The following is an 18,897-nucleotide window of genomic DNA, read 5'->3' on the forward strand; positions in this document are numbered from 1 at the left end:
TAACGTTGGAACTTGAGAAGTTTCTCCCCTGGGCACCAACGTTTGCGCCAACGTTAGCCCCCTAACTTGGAGGCTAACGTTGGCACTTAAATTACAAAGGAGGAAGGCCAACGTTTGCGCCAACGTTAGCCCCCTAACTTGGAGGCTAACGTTGGCGCCACTAGCACTAAGCATTGCCAACGTTAGGGTCAAAGTTAGACCCCTAACGTTGGCACCAACGTCCAAACCAGAAGGATGTGGCTTGCTGCTATGAAAAGTTGGGGTCAAAGTTAGACCCCTAACTTTGGCCCTAACGTTAAGTCCAGCTTTGGCTAACTTCAAAACCGATTCAATTGGTTCACTTCGGTTCTTCTTCAATCTTCAAGAGCAATCAACCAAGGCCTCTTTCAACCCATTTCCACCAAGAACAAAGGCCCAACTCAAGGCTTGAAGATCATTTTGGAAAGTGTATAAATAGGATAGAATTCAAGTTATTCGGGGAGCTTTCCTTTTAGAATTTTCAGAAGAGTTTTTTTGGGAAGCTTTTGTCACTGAGTGAACTTTAATTTCTTGTTTTCATTGCTTTCAATTTCATTTTACATTTGTCTTGGATCTTGGATTGGAGAATTGAAGAAATTCTGTTTCAATCTCAATCTTGGATCTCTCTGTTTCTTTACTGTTAATTGAATTCCATTTCCGGTTCATTGTTCTTCATCTCTTTTCTTTGCAATTTACAATTTCCTTGCTATTGTTCTTGTTGGATCTAGGAAGGCATTGAGATCTAGACTTGGTTTTCTAGTCTCTGGGTCCTGAGATCTGAATTTCTCATTTCAATTCCCTGCTTATTGCTTTTTCTGTTCATTTACTTTACTGCTTCAAGATCCGGTTTAATCCCAATTCCCTTTCCCTCTTCTGTTTGATGCAATTTAGTTTTTCCTTGTTTAAATTCTGCAAATCCATTCCCCAACTCCCTTTACATTTCAAGCAATTTATATTCCTTGCACTTTAAGATTCCGCAATTTACATTTCTTGCACTTTAAGTTTCTGCCATTTAATTTCTTGTTCTTTAAGATTCAGCAATTCATTTCTTGTTCTCTTTACTTCAATGCAATTTACATTCTACAAGTCACAAATCACTCAACCAACACTTGATTCGCTTGGCTAAATCAACCATTAAACTAAAATTGCTCAATCCTTCAATCCCTGTGGGATCGACCTCACTCCCGTGAGTTTTTATTACTTGATACGACCCGGTGCACTTGCCGGTTAGTTTTGTGGTGTTTTGGGAGAGATTTACGTTTCTCACCAAAATATCTCATCACCTAAGCGGCTAAACCAAGCTGTCCCTAACCATGTGCTTGTGGCGTGAAGGTGTCAAGTGAAAACTTGAGACTGAGCGGTTAAAGTCAAGGTCCAAAGTAAAAGAAGAGTGTGCTTAAGAACCCTGGACACCTCTAATTGGGGACTTTAGCAAAGCTGAGTCACAATCTGAAAAGGTTCACCCAATTATGTGTCTGTGGCATTTATGTATCCGGTGGTAATACTGGAAAACATAGTGCTTAGGGCCACGGCCAAGACTCATAAAATAGCTGTGTTCAAGAATCATCATACTAAACTAGGAGAATCAATAACACTATCTGAATTCTGAGTTCCTATAGATGCCAATCATTCTGAACTTCAATGGATAAAGTGAGATGCCAAAACTATTCAAGAGGCAAAAAGCTACAAGTCCCGCTCATTTAATTGGAGCTATGTTTCATTGATAGTTTGGAATTTATAGTATATTCTCTTCTTTTTATCCTATTTGATTTTCGGTTACTTGGGGACAAGCAACAATTTAAGTTTGGTGTTGTGATGAGCGGATAATTTATACGCTTTTTGGCATTGTTTTTAGTATATTTTTAGTAGGATCTAGTTACTTTTAGGGATGTTTTCATTAGTTTTTATGTTAAATTCACATTTCTGGACTTTACTATGAGTTTGTGTGTTTTTCTGTGATTTCAGGTATTTTCTGGCTGAAATTGAGGGACTTGAGCAAAAATCACATTCAGAGGTTGAAGAAGGACTACTGATGCTATTAGATTCTGACCTCCTTGCACTCAAAGTGGATTTTCTGGAGCTACAGAACTCAAAATGGTGCGCTTCCAATTGCGTTGGAAAGTAGACATCCAGGGCTTTCCAGCAATATATAATAGTCCATACTTTGGCCGCGTTTAGATGACGTAAAAGGGCATTGAACGCCAGTTCTACGCTGCTATCTGGAGTTAAACGCCAGAAACACGTCACAAGCCAGAGTTGAACGCCAGAAATACGTTACAAACTGGCGTTCAACTCCAAGATTGACCTCTACACGTGTAACATTCAAGCTCAGCCCAAGCACACACCAAGTGGGCCCGAAAGTGGATTTATGCATCAATTACTTACTTATGTAAACCCTAGTAACTAGTTTATTATAAGTAGGACTTTTTACTATTGTATTAGACATCTTTGATCAGTTTTATGCTATCTTAGACTTTCATGGGGGCTGGCCATTCGGCCATGCCTAAACCATTATCACTTATGTATTTTCATACGGTAGAGTTTCTGCACTCCATAGGTTAAGGTGTGGAGCTCTGCTGTTCCTCAAAGATTAATGCAAAGTACTACTGTTTTTCTATTCAATTCAACTTATTCCGCTTCTAAGATATTCATTCGCACTTCAACCTGAATGTGATGAACGTGACAATCATCATCATTCCCCTACGAACGAGTGCCTGATAACCACTTCCGTTCCACCTTAGATTGAATGAGTATCTCTTGGATCTCTTAATCAGAATCTTCGTGGTATAAGCTAGATTGATGGCGGCATTCATGAGAGTCCGGAAAGTCTAAACCTTTTCTGTGGTATTTCGAGTAGGACTCTGGGATTGAATGACTGTGACGAACTTCAAACTCACGAGTGCTGGGCGTAGTGACAGATGCAAAAGGAGGGTGAATCCTATTCCAGTATGATCGAGAACCTCAGATGATTAGCCGTGCTGTGACAGAGCATTTGGACCATTTTCACAAGAGGATGGGATGCAGCCATTGACAAGGGTGATGCTTCCAGACGATTAGCCATGCAGTGACAGCGCATTGGACCATTTTCCAGAGAGGATAATAAGTAGCCATTGACAACGGTGATGTCCTTACATAAAGCCAGCCATGGAAAGGAGTAAGATTGATTGGATGAAGATAGCAAGAAAGCAGAGGTTCAGAGGAACGAATGCATCTCTATACGCTTATCTGAAATTCTAACCAATGAATTACATAAGTATTTCTATCCTTATTTTCTATTTATTATTTATGTTCGAAAACTCCATAACTATTTTATATCCGCCTGACTGAGATTTACAAGGTGACCATAGCTTGCTTCATACCAACAATCTCCGTGGGATCGACCCTTACTCACGTAAGGTTTATTACTTGGATGACCCAGTGCACTTGCTGGTTAGTTGTATCGAAGTTGTGAATGAAAAATGATTTATTAAGACGTGCGTACAGAGTTTCTGGCGCCGTTGCCTGAGATCACAATTTCGTGCACCAAGAAAAACAAGAATTCATAGCATTCTTGCATGTATTCATTGTTTTGATCCATAACTTTCATGCATTGCATCATTTTCATGTTTTTCTCTCTCATCATTAAAAATTTAAAAATAAAAAAAATATCTTCTCCTTTTTCTTCTCCTAAATTCGAAAATTTGAGTTGACTTTTTCAAAACTTTTTAAAATTTAGTTGTTACTTATGAGTCAAATCAAATTTTCAATTTAAAAATCTTATCTTTTTCAAAATCTTTTTCAAAAATCAAATCTTTTTCATTTTTCTTAGTTATTTTCAAAAATTTTAAAAATATTTTTCAAAAATCTTTTTCTTAATTTTACATCATATTTTCGAAAATAACATCATCAATTAATGTTTTGATTCAAAAATTTTAAGTTTGTTACTTGCTTGCTAAGAAAGATTCAAACTTTAAGTTCTAGAATCATATCTTGTGATTTCTTGTGAATCAAGTCATTAATTGTTATTTTAAAAATCAAATCTTTTTCAAAACTAATTTCAATCATATCTTTTCAAAAATATCTCTTTATCTTATCTTTTTCAAAATTTAATTTTAAAATATCCTTTCTAACTTCTTATCTTCTTATCTTTTCAAAATTGATTTTCAAATTTATTTCAACTAACTAACTAACTTTTTGTTTGTTTCTTATCTTTTTCAAAACTACCTAACTAACTCTCTCTCTCTAATTTTCGAAAATATCTTCCCTCTTTTTCAAAAATTCTTTTTAATTAACTAATTATTTTAATTTTTGATTTTAATTTTATTCCTAATTTTCGAAAATTACTAACCTTTTTCAAAAACTATTTTCGAAAATCACTAACTCTTTTTCAAAAATTATTTTTGAAAATCCTCTTTCTCTCTCATCTCCTTCTATTTACTTATTCATCTACTAACACTTCATCTCACCCAAATTCGAAGCCCCCTCTTCCATCTGTGTTCGAATTTTCTCTTCTTCCCTTCTTTACATTACATTCTTTTCTTCTTCTACTCACACAGGGGAACCTCTATACTTGGGCAAAAAGGATCCCTATTATTATTATTTTTCTGTTCTCTCTTTTTCATATGAGCAGGAGCAAGGACAAGAACATTCTTGTTGAAGCAGATTCAGAACCTGAAAGGACTCTGAAGAGGAAACTAAAAGAAGCTAAATTACAACAAGCCAGCAAGCACCTGTCAGAAATTTTCGAACATGAAGAGGAGATGGCAGCCGAAAATAATAATAATGCAAGGAGGATGCTTGGTGACTTTACTGCACCTAATTCCAATTTACATGGAAGAAGCATATCCATTCCTGCCATTGGAGCAAACAATTTTGAGCTTAAACCTCAATTAGTTTCTCTGATGCAGCAGAACTGCAAGTTTCATGGACTTCCATCTGAAGATCCTTTTCAGTTCTTAACTAAATTCTTGCAGATCTGTGATACTGTTAAGACTAATGGAGTAGATCCTAAAGTCTACAGGCTCATGCTTTTTCCTTTTGCTGTGAGAGACAGAGCTAGAATATGGTTAGACTCTCAACCTAAGGATAGCCTGAACTCTTGGGATAAGCTGATCAAGGCTTTCTTAGCCAAGTTCTTTCCTCCTCAAAAGCTGAGTAAGCTTAGAGTGGATGTTCAGACCTTCAGACAGAAAGAAGGTGAATCCCTCTATAAAGCTTGGGAGAGATACAAAGAACTGACCAAAAAGTGTCCTTCTGACATGCTTTCAGAATGGACCATCCTGGACATATTCTATGATGGTCTGTCTGAATTAGCTAAAATGTCATTGGATACCTCTTCAGGTGGATCCATTCACTTAAAGAAAACTCCTGCAGAAGCTCAAGAACTCATTGACATGGTTGCAAATAACCAGTTCATGTACACTTCTGAGAGGAATCCTGTGAGTAATGGGACGCCTATGAAGAAGGGAGTTCTTGAAATTGATACTCTGAATGCCATATTAGCTCAGAATAAAATATTGACTCAGCAAGTCAATATGATTTCTCAGAGTCTGAATGGAATGCAAGCTGCATCCAACAGTACTCAAGAGGCATCTTCTGAAGAAGAAGCTTATGATCCTGAAAACCCTGCAATAGCAGAGGTGAATTACATGGGTGAACCTTATAGAAACACCTATAACCCCTCATGGAGAAATCACTCAAATCTCTCAAGGAAGGATCAACAAAAGCCTCAACAAGGCTTTAATAATGGTGGAAGAAATAGGTTTAACAATAGTAAACCTTTTCCATCATCCACTCAGCAACAGACAGAGAACTCTGAACAAAATACCTCTAATTTAGCAAACTTAGTCTCTGATCTATCTAAGGCCACTGTAAGTTTCATGAATGAAACAAGGTCCTCCATTAGAAATTTGGAGGCACAAGTGGGCCAGCTGAGTAAAAGGATCACTGAAATCCCTCATAGTACTCTCCCAAGCAATACAGAAGAAAATCCAAAAGGAGAGTGCAAGGCCATTGACATAGTCAACACGGCCGAACCTGGAGAGGAAGGGGAGGACGTAAATCCCAGTGAGGAAGACCTCCTGGGACGTCTAGTGATCAATAAGGAGTTTCCCTTTGAGGAACCAAAGGAATCTGAGACTCATCTAGAGACCATAGAGATTCCATTGAACCTCCTTATGCCCTTCATGAGCTCTGACAAGTATTCATCTTCTGAAGAGAATGAGGATGTTACTGAAGAGCAAGTTACCAAGTACCTTGGTGCAATCATGAAGCTGAATGCCAAATTATTTGGTATTGAGACTTGGGAAGATGAACCTCCCTTGTTCACCAATGAACTAAGTTATCTGGATCAACTGACATTGCCTCAGAAGAAACAGGATCCTAAAAAGTTCGTAATACCTTGTACCATAGGCAACATGATCTTTGAAAAGGCTCTGTGTGAACTTGGTTCAGGGATAAACCTCATGCCCCTCTCTGTAATAGAGAAACTGGGAATCTTTGGGGTGCAAGCTACTAAAATCTCATTAGAGATGGCAGACAATTCAAGAAAATAGGCTTATGGACAAGTAGAGGACGTGTTAGTAAAGGTTGAAGGCCTTTACATCCCTGCTGATTTCGTAATCCTTGATACTGAGAAGGGTGAGGATGAATCCATCATCCTTGGAAGACTTTTCCTAGCCACAGCAAGAGCTGTGATTGATGTTGACAGAGGTGAATTAGTCCTTCAATTGAATGAGGACTCCCTTGTGTTTACAACTCAAGGTTACCCTTCTGTAAACATGGAAAAGAGGCACAGTAAGCTTCTCTCAAAACAGAGTCAACCAGAGCCCCCACAGTCAAACTCTAAGTTTGGTGTTGGGATGCCACAACCAAACTCTAAGTTTGGTGTTGAACTCCCATATCCAAACTCTAAGTTTGGTGTTGGGAAGTCTCAACAATGCTCTGAACATCTGTGAGGCTCCATGAGAGCCCATTGTCAAGCTACTGACATTAAAGAAGCGCTTGTTGGGAGGTAACCCAATTTTTATTTATCTAATTTTTATTTATCTAATTTTATTTTTCTTGTTCTTTCATGTTTTATTAGGTTCATGATCATGTGGAGTCACAAAATAAATATAAAAATTGAAAACGGAATAAAAAACAGCAGAAGAAAAATCACACCCTGGAGGAAGACCTTACTGGCATTTAAACGCCAGTAAGAAGCATCTGGCTGGCGTTCAACACCAGAACAGAACATGGTTTTGGCACTGAACGCCCAAAATGGGCAGCATCTGGCCGTTTGAATGCCAGAATTGCACCCTGGAGAAGAGCTGGCGCTGAACGCCCAGAACAAGCACCAATCTGGCGCTGAACGCCCAGAGTTGTGTGCAAGGGCATTTTGCATGCCTAATTTTGTGCAAGGTTGTAAATCCTTGAACACCTCAGGATCTGTGGACCCCACAGGATCACCTCAGGATCTGTGGACCCCACAGGATCCCCACCTACCTCCACTCACTTCTTTTCACCCCTCTTTCACACAATCCCATAAACACTCTTCCCCAAAACTCTTCACCAATCACCTCAATCTCTCTTCCCTATCACCACTTCACCACTCACATCCATCCACTCTTCCCCATAAACCTACCACCCAAAACCCACCCTTATGGCTGAACCTTACCCCTCCTCCCTTCCCTATATAAAGCCCTCCATTCTTCTTCATTTTCACACAACACCACCCTCTCTTCCCCTTCTTGGCCGAATACACCCCCCTCTCTCCTCCATATTTTCTTCTTCTTCTTCATCTATTCTTTCTTCTCTTGCTCGAGGGAGAGCAATATTCTAAGTTTGGTGTGGTAAAAGCATAAGCTTTTTGTTTTTCCATTACCATTGATGGCACCCAAGACCGGAGAATCCTCTAGAAAAGGGAAAGGGAAGACAAAAGCTTCCACCTCCGAGTCATGGGAGATGGAAAGATTCATCTCCAAAGCTCATCAAGACCACTTCTATGATGTTGTGGCCAAGAAGAAGGTGATCCCCGAGGTCCCTTTCAAGCTCAAGAAGAATGAGTATCCGGAGATCCGACATGAAATCCAAAGAAGAGGTTGGGAAGTTCTAACAAACCCCATCAAACATGTCGGCATCCTAATGGTTCAAGAGTTCTATGCCAATGCATGGATCACTAGGAACCATGATCAACGTAAGAACCCAAACCCAAAGAATTATATTACAATGGTTCGGGGGAAATACTTAGATTTTAGTCCGAAAAATGTGAGGTTGGCGTTTAACTTGCCTATGATGCAAGGAGATGCACGCCCCTACACTAGAAGGGTCAACTTTAATCAAAGGTTGGACCAAGTCCTCATGGACATATGTGTGGAAGAAGCTCAATGGAAGATTGACTCCAAAGGCAAGCCGGTTTAATTAAGAAGACTGGACCTTAAGCCTGTGGCTAGAGGATGGTTGGAATTCATCCAACGCTCCATCATCCCCACTAGCAACCGATTTGAAGTTACTGTGGATCGGGCCATCATGATTCATAGCATCATGATTGGAGAGGAAGTAGAAGTTCATGAAGTCATCTCCCTTGAATTCTACAAAATAGCCGAAAAGCCCTCTCCTGGGGCAAGGCTAGCTTTTCCTCATCTTATTTGCCATCTATGTTACTCAGCTGGAGCTTTCATAGAAGGAGACATTCCCATTAAGGAAGAGAAGCCCATCACTAAGAAAAGGATGGAGCAAGCAAGAGAGCCCATTCATGGATCTCAAGAGACGCATGAAGCTCATCACCATGAGATTCCGGAGATGCCTCAAATGCATTTTCCTCTACAAAACTATTGGGAGCAAATCAACACCTGCCTAGGACAATTAAGTTCCAACATGGGACAACTAAGGGTGGAACATCAAGAGCACTCCATCATCCTTCATGAAATAAGAGAAGATCAAAAAGCAATGAGGGAGGAGCAACAAAGACAAGGAAGAGACATAGAAGAGCTCAAGGACATCATTGGTTCCTCAAGAAGGAAACGCCACCATCAATAAGGTGGACTCATTCCTTGTTCTTATTTTCTGTTTTTCGTTTTCTCTATGTTAAGTGCTTATCCATGTTTGTGTCTTATTACATGACCATTAGTAGTTAGTAACTATGTCTTAAAGTTATGAATGTCCTATGAACCTATCACCTCTCTTAAATGAAAACTGTTTTAATTCAAAAGAACAAGAAGTACATGAGTTTCGAATTTATCCTTGAACTTAGTTTAATTATATTGATGTGGTGACAATACTTTTTGTTTTCTGAATGAATGCTTGAACAGTGCATATGCCTTTTGAAGTTGTTGTTTAAGAATGTTAAATATGTTAGCTCTTGAAAGAATGATGATAAGGAGACATGTTATTTGATAATCTGAAAAATCATAAAAAAGATTCTTGAAGCAAGAAAAAGCAGCAAAGAACAAAGCTTGCAGAAAAAAAATAGCGAAAAAATAGAAAAAAAAAACAAGAGAAAAAGCAAGCAGAAAAAGCCAAAAGCTCTTAAAACCAAGAGGCAAGAGCAAAAAGCCAATAACCCTTAAAACCAAAAGGCAAGGGTAAATAAAAAGGATCCCAAGGCTTTGAGCATCAGTGGAGAGGAGGGCCTAAAGGAATAAAATCCTGGCCTAAGCGGCTAAACCAAGCTGTCCCTAACCATGTGCTTGTGGCGTGAAGGTGTCAAGTGAAAACTTGAGACTGAGCGGTTAAAGTCAAGGTCCAAAGCAAAAGAAGAGTGTGCTTAAGAACCCTGGACACCTCTAATTGGGGACTTTAGCAAAGCTGAGTCACAATCTGAAAAGGTTCACCCAATTATGTGTCTGTGGCATTTATGTATCCGGTGGTAATACTGGAAAACATAGTGCTTAGGGCCACGACCAAGACTTATAAAATAGCTGCGTTCAAGAATCATCATACTAAACTAGGAGAATCAATAACACTATCTGAACTCTGAGTTCCTATAGATGCCAATCATTCTGAACTTCAATGGATAAAGTGAGATGCCAAAACTATTCAAGAGGCAAAAAGCTACAAGTCCCGCTCATTTAATTGGAGCTATGTTTCATTGATAGTTTGGAATTTATAGTATATTCTCTTTTTTTTATCCTATTTGATTTTCGGTTGCTTGGGGACAAGCAACAATTTAAGTTTGGTGTTGTGATGAGCGGATAATTTATACGCTTTTTGGCATTATTTTTAGTATGTTTTTAGTAAGATCTAGTTACTTTTAGGGATGTTTTCATTAGTTTTTATCTTAAATTCACATTTCTGGATTTTACTATGAGTTTGTGTGTTTTTCTGTGATTTCAGGTATTTTCTGGCTGAAATTAAGGGACTTGAGCGAAAATCATATTCAGAGGTTGAAGAAGGACTGCTGATGCTGTTGGATTCTGACCTCCCTGCACTCAAAGTGGATTTTCTGGAGCTACAGAACTCAAAATGGCGCGCTTCCAATTGCGTTGGAAAGTAGACATCCAGGGCTTTTTAGCAAGAGAGCTCATTCATGGATCTCAAGAGACGCATAAATCTCATCACCATGAGATCCCGGAGATGCCTCAAATGCATTTTTCTCCACAAAACTATTGGGAGCAAATCAACACCTCCCTAGGAGAATTAAGTTCCAACATGGGACAACTAAGGGTGAAACATCAAGAGCACTCCATCATCCTTCATGAAATAAGAGAAGATCAAAAAGCAATGAGGGTGGAGCAACAAAGACAAGGAAGAGACATAGAAGAGCTCAAGGACATCATTGGTTCCTCAAGAAGGAAATGCCACCATCACTAAGGTGGACTCATTCTTTGTTCTTATTTTCTATTTTTCGTTTTCTCTATGTTAAGTGCTTATCCATGTTTGTGTCTTATTACATGACCATTAGTAGTTAGTAACTATGTCTTAAAGTTATGAATGTCCTATGAACCCATCACCTCTCTTAAATGAAAACTGTTTTAATTTAAAAGAACAAGAAGTACATGAGTTTCGAATTTATCCTTTAACTTAGTTTAATTATATTGATGTGGTGACAATACTTTTTGTTTTCTGAATGAATGCTTGAACAGTGTATATGTCTTTTGAAGTTGTTGTTTAAGAATGTTAAATATGTTGGCTCTTGAAAGAATGATGATAAGGAGACATGTTATTTGATAATCTGAAAAATCATAAAAATGATTCTTGAAGCAAGAAAAAGCAGCAAAGAACAAAGCTTGCAGAAAAAAAAAATAGCGAAAAAATAGAAAAAAAAAAGAGAAAAAGCAAGTAGAAAAAGCTAAAAGCTCTTAAAACCAAGAGGCAAGAGCAAAAAGCCAATAACCCTTAAAACCAAAAGGCAAGGATAAATAAAAAGGATCCCAAGGCTTTGAGCATCAGTGGATAGCAGGGTCTAAAAGAATAAAATCCTGGCCTAAGTGGCTAAACCAAGCTGTCCCTAACCATGTGCTTGTGGCGTGAAGGTGTCAAGTGAAAACTTGAGACTGAGCGGTTAAAGTCAAGGTCCAAAGCAAAAGAAGAGTGTGCTTAAGAACCCTGGACACCTCTAATTGGGGACTTTAGCAAAGCTGAGTCACAATATGAAAAGGTTCACCCAATTATGTGTCTGTGGCATTTATGTATCCGGTGGTAATACTGGAAAACATAGTGCTTAGGGCCACGGCCAAGACTCATAAAATAGCTGTGTTCAAGAATCATCATACTAAACTAGGAGAATCAATAACACTATCTGAACTCTGAGTTCCTATAGATGCCAATCATTCTGAAACTTCAATGGATAAAGTGAGATGCCAAAACTATTCAAGAGGCAAAAAGCTACAAGTCCCGCTCATTTAATTGGAGCTATGTTTCATTGATAGTTTGGAATTTATAGTATATTCTCTTCTTTTTATCCTATTTGATTTTCGGTTACTTGGGGACAAGCAACAATTTAAGTTTGGTGTTGTGAAGAGCGGATAATTTATACGCTTTTTGGCATTATTTTTAGTATGTTTTTAGTAGGATCTAGTTACTTTTAGGGATGTTTTCATTAGTTTTTATGTTAAATTCACATTTCTGGACTTTACTATGAGTTTGTGTATTTTTCTGTGATTTCAGGTATTTTCTGGCTGAAATTGAGGGACTTGAGCAAAAATCAGATTCAGAGGTTAAAGAAGGACTGCTGATGCTGTTGGATTCTGACCTCCCTACACTCAAAGTGGATTTTCTAGAGCTACAGAACTCAAAATGGCGCGCTTCCAATTGCGTTGGAAAGTAGACATCTAGGGCTTTCCAGAAATATATAATAGTCCATACTTTGGCTGAGTTTAGACGACGTAAAAGGGCATTGAACGCCAGTTCTACGCTACTGTCTGGAGTTAAACGCCAGAAACACGTCACAAGCCAGAGTTGAACGCCAGAAATACGTTACAAACTAGTGTTCAACTCCAAGATTGACCTCTACACGTGTAACATTCAAGCTCAGCCCAAGCACACATCAAGTGGGCCCCGGAAGTGGATTTATGCATCAATTACTTACTTCTGTAAACCCTAGTAACTAGTTTATTATAAATAGGACTTTTTACTATTGTATTAGACATCTTTGATCAGTTTTATGCTATCTTAGACTTTCATGGGGGCTGGCCATTCGGCCATGCCTGAACCATTATCACTTATGTATTTTCATACGGTAGAGTTTCTGCACTCCATAGATTAAGGTGTGGAGCTCTGCTGTTCCTCAAAGATTAATGCAAAGTACTACTGTTTTTCTATTCAATTCAACTTATTCCGCTTCTAAGATATTCATTTGCACTTCAACCTGAATGTGATGAACGTGACAATCATCATCATTCCCCCACGAACGAGTGCCTGACAATAGGGGTGTTCGCGGTGCAGTTTGGTTCGGTTTTTGAGGGAAAAGTCATCCGATCCGATCGTCTAACTAAAGTGCGGTTCGGTTTGGTTCGGTTTTTTTGTAAAGGTCATCCGAACCAAACCAAACCAATTAAAATCAGTTTGGTTTGGTTCGGTTTGTTTGGTTTTTTCAATCAAATAAAAAAAATTCTACCATACTATTATGCAAAGTCATAACATTGAAATTGACAAACCGAAATACACAATAACTAACAAAGTCTTGATCTAATGAAATTTATCGACAACAAAATTCAAATACGACAGTTAAAAAAGTTCAATAGTTCAAGAGTCAACACAACTGAAAATAAAAATAAATTATCATTAAACTGATAGCAAAGTTATGGTGCCTTCTCCAACAAAATAGCTAAACTTCTTAATGCAAACCAACCTGAAATAAAAAAATAGTTACATAATAAGAACAACAACAACAAGAAGCAAGCAAGGCAGCAATTCAATAAACCAGCAAGGCAGCAATCCAACAATTCAATAAACCAGCAATTCAATAAACAGAAACAAAAGAAATTACCAAATAATTCATCAAATCAGTAAGGCAGCAATCAGCAATAAACAGCAACCAGCAAATTACCAACAATAAGTAGCAACCAGTAAGGCAGCAAGCCAGCAACAAAACCAACAAAAAAAAACTCATCAAATCAACAATGCACCCACCAGTAAACAGCAAGTAGCAACAAATCAACAATGCACCAGTAAACAGCAAATGCTTCAAATTACCTGAATTGATGGCTCAGGTTCCATATTGACTTAGGAGGAAGTCTAACAGAAGACTAACAGAAGTGTCATTGCATTATGCAAGAAAATAACACATCTAAAGGTATATTACAAACAATGAAATTCTTCCTTTCTATTTTTAATACCATTATATCAATATATTTAGAATGTTGAAGACATCTTTCGTAGTACAAAAAACTTCATAACTTGCAATTGAAATGCACTTTCTCACAAAAAATGCAGGCAATACATAAATACATTGTGCCCACCTAGTTCTCTTGAAACTAAAAGCCGCAACTGAGACATGTGTAGAAAGACCAATTACCTTAGACAATTGCACCTTCTGTTCATCAATTATATTGATTCCAAATTCTCTTCTTATATCCTACCAAAGACCAGTACCAGATAATGAAAAATAAATACTAGGAATCAACAACAATGAACAATGAACAACAATGAACAAATAATTAAGAAAACAAAAGCAGAAATACAACAAAATAAAAAATTACTAGCATTCAGCAACAATGAACAATGAACAACAATCAGCAACAATGAACAAATAATGAACAACAATGAAGAACAATCAGCAATAATGAACAAATAGATTGAACAGAAATTGAATACAAATAAATCACAAAATCAACTCAAAACAAGCAAAAATAAATTAAACCTAGCAGCTCAGAATCACAGAATCAGAATTACTAATAAATTAAATTACAAAATCAACTCAAAACAAACAACTCAAATTAACAAAATCATTAAACAAACATAGTAATTTTTAGTATTATTAACAAAATTTCAAAACAAGCAAAATAAGTGCAGAAAACCAAAAATCAATTCAGAAAGACATAATCACAGAATCAAAATCACAGAATCAGAGAATCACAGAACCTGAACTAAGCAAAACAAGCAAATTTGAACGTAGTAACTCAAAAGCATAGAATCAGAGTTATTAACAAGAAATTAACAAAACCCTAAACAAATCCAGCAACTCAGAATCATAGAAATTATAATTAACAAAATCAAATCCTAACTATTTCATAATTATAAACCCAATATGTCTAATTGCTTCAGATACATAGAAGGAGAGAAAATCAAACCTGAAGTCAAGTGGATGGGAAGGAGGAAGAGCACTGGAAGAAGGCCAACCGGTGGCTGCTGTGTTGTGGGTGGCTAGGCCAGAAACGCAGCAGTACTACTATGGGTGGCCACAAATGATGCTGTAGGTGGCCAGATCGGTCCTGTTGGTGGCACTGGGGTGCCGCTGGATGGTGCTGGTGAACCAGGCGAGGTGCTGTGTTGAGGGATCTTCGTCTTCGCGGTGCACCGGCGGTGGGGGATCTTCGTCTTCATGGCTTCGAGTCTCAAGGAGGTGGGTGGCTCAGGCTGGCTCCATGGCTAGGTCTGGGTGAGTGGGTGTGCACTGTGCAAGCTGCAGAGGGCGAGATGTGGTGGCTCAGGCAGGCTGGCTCCGATCTGGGATTCGGGGGTTAGGTACTTAGGTTTCCATGGGGGATTTGGGGAGGGACTCGCGCAGCAGTAAGGAAGGTAAGTAGGTAACGCGTTTTGGGGGGTAGGGTAGGTAGTTTTTAATTTTTAGGGTTTTGGGAAGAACCGGTTTGGTTCGGTTCGGTTAGGGTTTTGGTGGCAAGAACTGAAAACCGAACCGAACCGCAAAAAAACCGCAAAATATCACTTTTTTTTTTATTTTTTCGGTTTTTGGTTAATTCAGTTTTCGGTTTTTCGGTTCAGTTCATCGGTTTAGTTCGGTCCGGATCGGTTTTGAACACCACTACCTGACAACCACTTCCGTTCCACCTTAGATTGAATGAGTATCTCTTGGATCTCTTAATCAGAATCTTCATGGTATAAGCTAGATTGATGGCGGCATTCATGAGAGTCCGGAAAGTCTAAACCTTGTCTGTGGTATTCCGAGTAGGACTCTGGGATTGAATGACTGTGACGAACTTTAAACTCGCGAGTGCTGGGCGTAGTGACAGACGCAAAAGGAGGGTGAATCCTATTCCAGTATGATCGAGAACCTCAGATGATTAGCCGTGCTGTGACAGAGCATTTGGACCATTTTCACAAGAGGATGGGATGCAGCCATTGACAAGGGTGATGCCTTCAGACGATTAGCCATGCAGTGACAGTGCATCAGACCATTTTCTAGAGAGGATAAAAAATAGCCATTGACAACGGTGATGTCCTTACATAAAGCCAGCCATGGAAAGGAGTAAGATTGATTGGATGAAGACAGCAAGAAAGCAATGGTTCAGAGGAACGAATGCATCTCTATACGCTTATCTGAAATTCTAACCAATGAATTACATAAGTATTTCTATCCTTATTTTCTATTTATTATTTATGTTCGAAAACTCCATAACTATTTTATATCCGCCTGACTGAGATTTACAAGGTGACCATAGCTTGCTTCATACCAACAATCTCCGTGGGATCTTCCCTTACTCACGTAAGGTTTATTACTTGGACGACCCAGTGCACTTGCTGGTTAGTTGTATCGAAGTTGTGAATGAAAAATGATTTATTAAGATGTGCGTACAGAGTTTCTGGCGCCGTTGCCTGAGATCACAATTTCATGCACCACCTGGATGGCCCTGAAAGAGCTAAGTGAATGCCTTTGCCTTTGGCTCTTGAAGAGGCGATAATTGCCTTTTTAGGCATCCTGATCTTGCTTGATTTCCTACAAATATTCACGTGTGAGAAAGTCAGGGGGAGAGTTTGAGTTGTCCTTGATGTGCTCAATTTCAAAATAAAAAACGCTTAAGATAGCTTGCCATCTGTCAAAAATTTATTTTTATGCAAGATTTTTAACATCTTTTTGTAAGACTTCTTTGGCCGATTTGCAATCAACTCGGACCAAAAATTTTTGATTGAGTAAATCAGATTGAAATTTTGTGATGCACAAAACTATGGCTAAAATTTCTTTTTTGATTGTGGAATAGATTTGTTGAGTACTATTCCAATGTTTTGATGTTAATGCAATGATACATTCTTTATCATACAATTTCTACTTTAAGATACCACCATATCCTAAATCAGATGCATCTATTTCAACAATTTTGAATGCATGAGGAACAGGTAGGTAAAGATAAGGAAGATTGCAAACTTTGGTTTTAAGAAATCTGATGATTTCAGAATGTTTGTCAGTCCAGGGTAGCGGATTTTTTCCTTAAGTCTATCATGAAGAGGCTTAATAAGATTAATAAGATTTGGAATAAAATCTGAGACATAATTAAGACATCCTAGGAACCTCTGGAGCTAAGGTCTGTCAATGATATAATCTGGAAACTTTTCTACAAACAAAATTGATCGTTCAATTGGGGTTATTGTTCCTTGGAAAATCACATGACCAAGAAAATGGATTTTTGTTTGAAAAAGGACAATTTTTTATTTAGAAACAACAAGTCCGTTTTTCTGGATGATGTGCATAAAAGTTTTAACATGTTTGAAGTGTTCTTCTAAAGTTTGAGAAAAGATTAAGACATCATCTATATAAACGATTGCAAAGTTTGAACATGGGTTGAAAATGTCGTTCATGATTTTTTGAAATTCAGAAGGATCATTTTTCAGACCAAAAGGCATTATATTCCATTCATATTGACCGAATGGAACTGTAAATGCAGTTTTATATCTGTCAGATTCTTTGATTTGGATTTACCAAAAACCAGATTTCATATCAAATTTTAAAAAGATATTTGCTGAGTTTAGCCTATTGAGCAAATCTTTTTTGTTTGGGATAGGATAACGAATCCATTGTAAAGCTTGATTTAAAGGTTTGTAATTGATGACAAGCCTGGGAGTTCCTCGTTCTATCTCAGCTTGCTTGTTGACATAAAAAGTTGAGCAAGACCAAGGACTTTTACATGGACGAATTAATCCTTTATCCAAAAGATCTTTAATCTCCTTTTGACAATGCTGCAAAAGCTGCTCATTCATTTGAATGGGGCGAGCTTTTATAGGAATTTGTGATTCTTTGAAATCTTTTTCATAAGGAAGATCAACAATGTGTTCTTTCCTTTTCTAGAAGGCATGAGGTAGATCTGAAAAGATAGACTTTTCAATTTGGTTTAAAATACTTTTGATTTTATCTTGAACCCCTGTTTGTGAAAGTTGGGATTCAAGGGTTTTGAAAGAGATTTCTTCTTTCAAAAAACAAATATGTTTGGTTTTGGATTCAATTTGGTTTAAAGCTTTCTGGGTTGGTGAGTCTAGAAATTCAAAGAAAGTTTCCTGTCCACCCACATAAGAGGTAGTTCCAGAAAAATCTGCTAGGTATGGAAACAAAAGGAGTATAAAAGGTGTCCTCAAGACTACATCATTTTTTAATATCTTTTGCTATGATGAAATTAGTTGGAATCCTAAGATTACCCTTTTCAACAAAAGCATCAGTTAATTTGAAATTGATTTTTAGTCTTTCACCCGTTATCGAGCTAAGATGTTCAGTAGTTTTTTCAAAATACTTTGTGGGACCAGACCTTCTTTAATACAATTTGAATCTGCACCTGTGTCAAAGAGTGCGATGGTTTTGAAAACAAAATCTTTAACGACAATTCGGATATTAACACGATATTTCATAAAAGAGAATATATTTATTACTCTCAAGATTTATTTTCCATTATTGTCGTTAGAACTTTCATTTCCCTGTTTTTCAGAAAACTCAGGTTGTTTTTTAAGAGAGCCAAGTTCTCCATCATCAGATTCTTCACCTTGCATTAATTGCGAGAGAATGAGTTGATGATTGTCTTGATTTCTTTTGATTTTATGGATTTCTTTCTTAAGGTTGTTAACCTGAGTCTGGAGATCCTGAATGGTTATAGGATGAATAACTTGTTTTTCTAATTTTTTGAAAATGGGTTTGACATCATATTTATTGCTAAGGACAAGAGTTTTGGCCTTGGATACAAACTCGTATACATCTCGTATACAAACTCGCTCATCCAAGGCCATTAATGCCCTTGACCAAGACTATAATGAGTCTTCTTCGGACCAAAGTGATGATTCTGACAAATCAACACCCAAAGTTAGCCCAATCATGACCAATTCTATGACTAAGTGGAAAGGTTTAACCAAACCCTCTGTGCATAGTTATAATCGCATATCTGCCCCTTATTGAGCTCTCGAAAAAAGGGAAGTAGGTTTTATTAGCTTCAATGCCAATAATATCTATGAATGGAATATATATGGCAAAACCAAATACAACATCCTGAGTATGCTTCAGCATATGACCATGGTAAGCACAGCCTATCAAGCTGCTCATGAAACCTC

The 18,897-nt window shown here is 37.8% G+C and overlaps 1 protein-coding gene and 1 non-coding gene across 2 annotated transcripts in view; both read right to left on the minus strand.

Moving 5' to 3' along the window:
* Nucleotides 1-18,897, minus strand: part of LOC112771644 (glycolate oxidase 1) — a 121,901-nt gene that overhangs the window by 73,990 nt on the left and 29,014 nt on the right. The window lies entirely within an intron of this gene.
* On the minus strand, nt 5,154-5,261 carry LOC112773844 (small nucleolar RNA R71). The gene has a single exon (XR_003188370.1). It is a non-coding gene; the product is annotated as a small nucleolar RNA R71 (small nucleolar RNA).

Source organism: Arachis hypogaea, chromosome 18 (genome assembly GCF_003086295.3).
Source record: "Arachis hypogaea cultivar Tifrunner chromosome 18, arahy.Tifrunner.gnm2.J5K5, whole genome shotgun sequence".
NCBI classification, from domain to species: domain Eukaryota; kingdom Viridiplantae; phylum Streptophyta; class Magnoliopsida; order Fabales; family Fabaceae; genus Arachis; species Arachis hypogaea.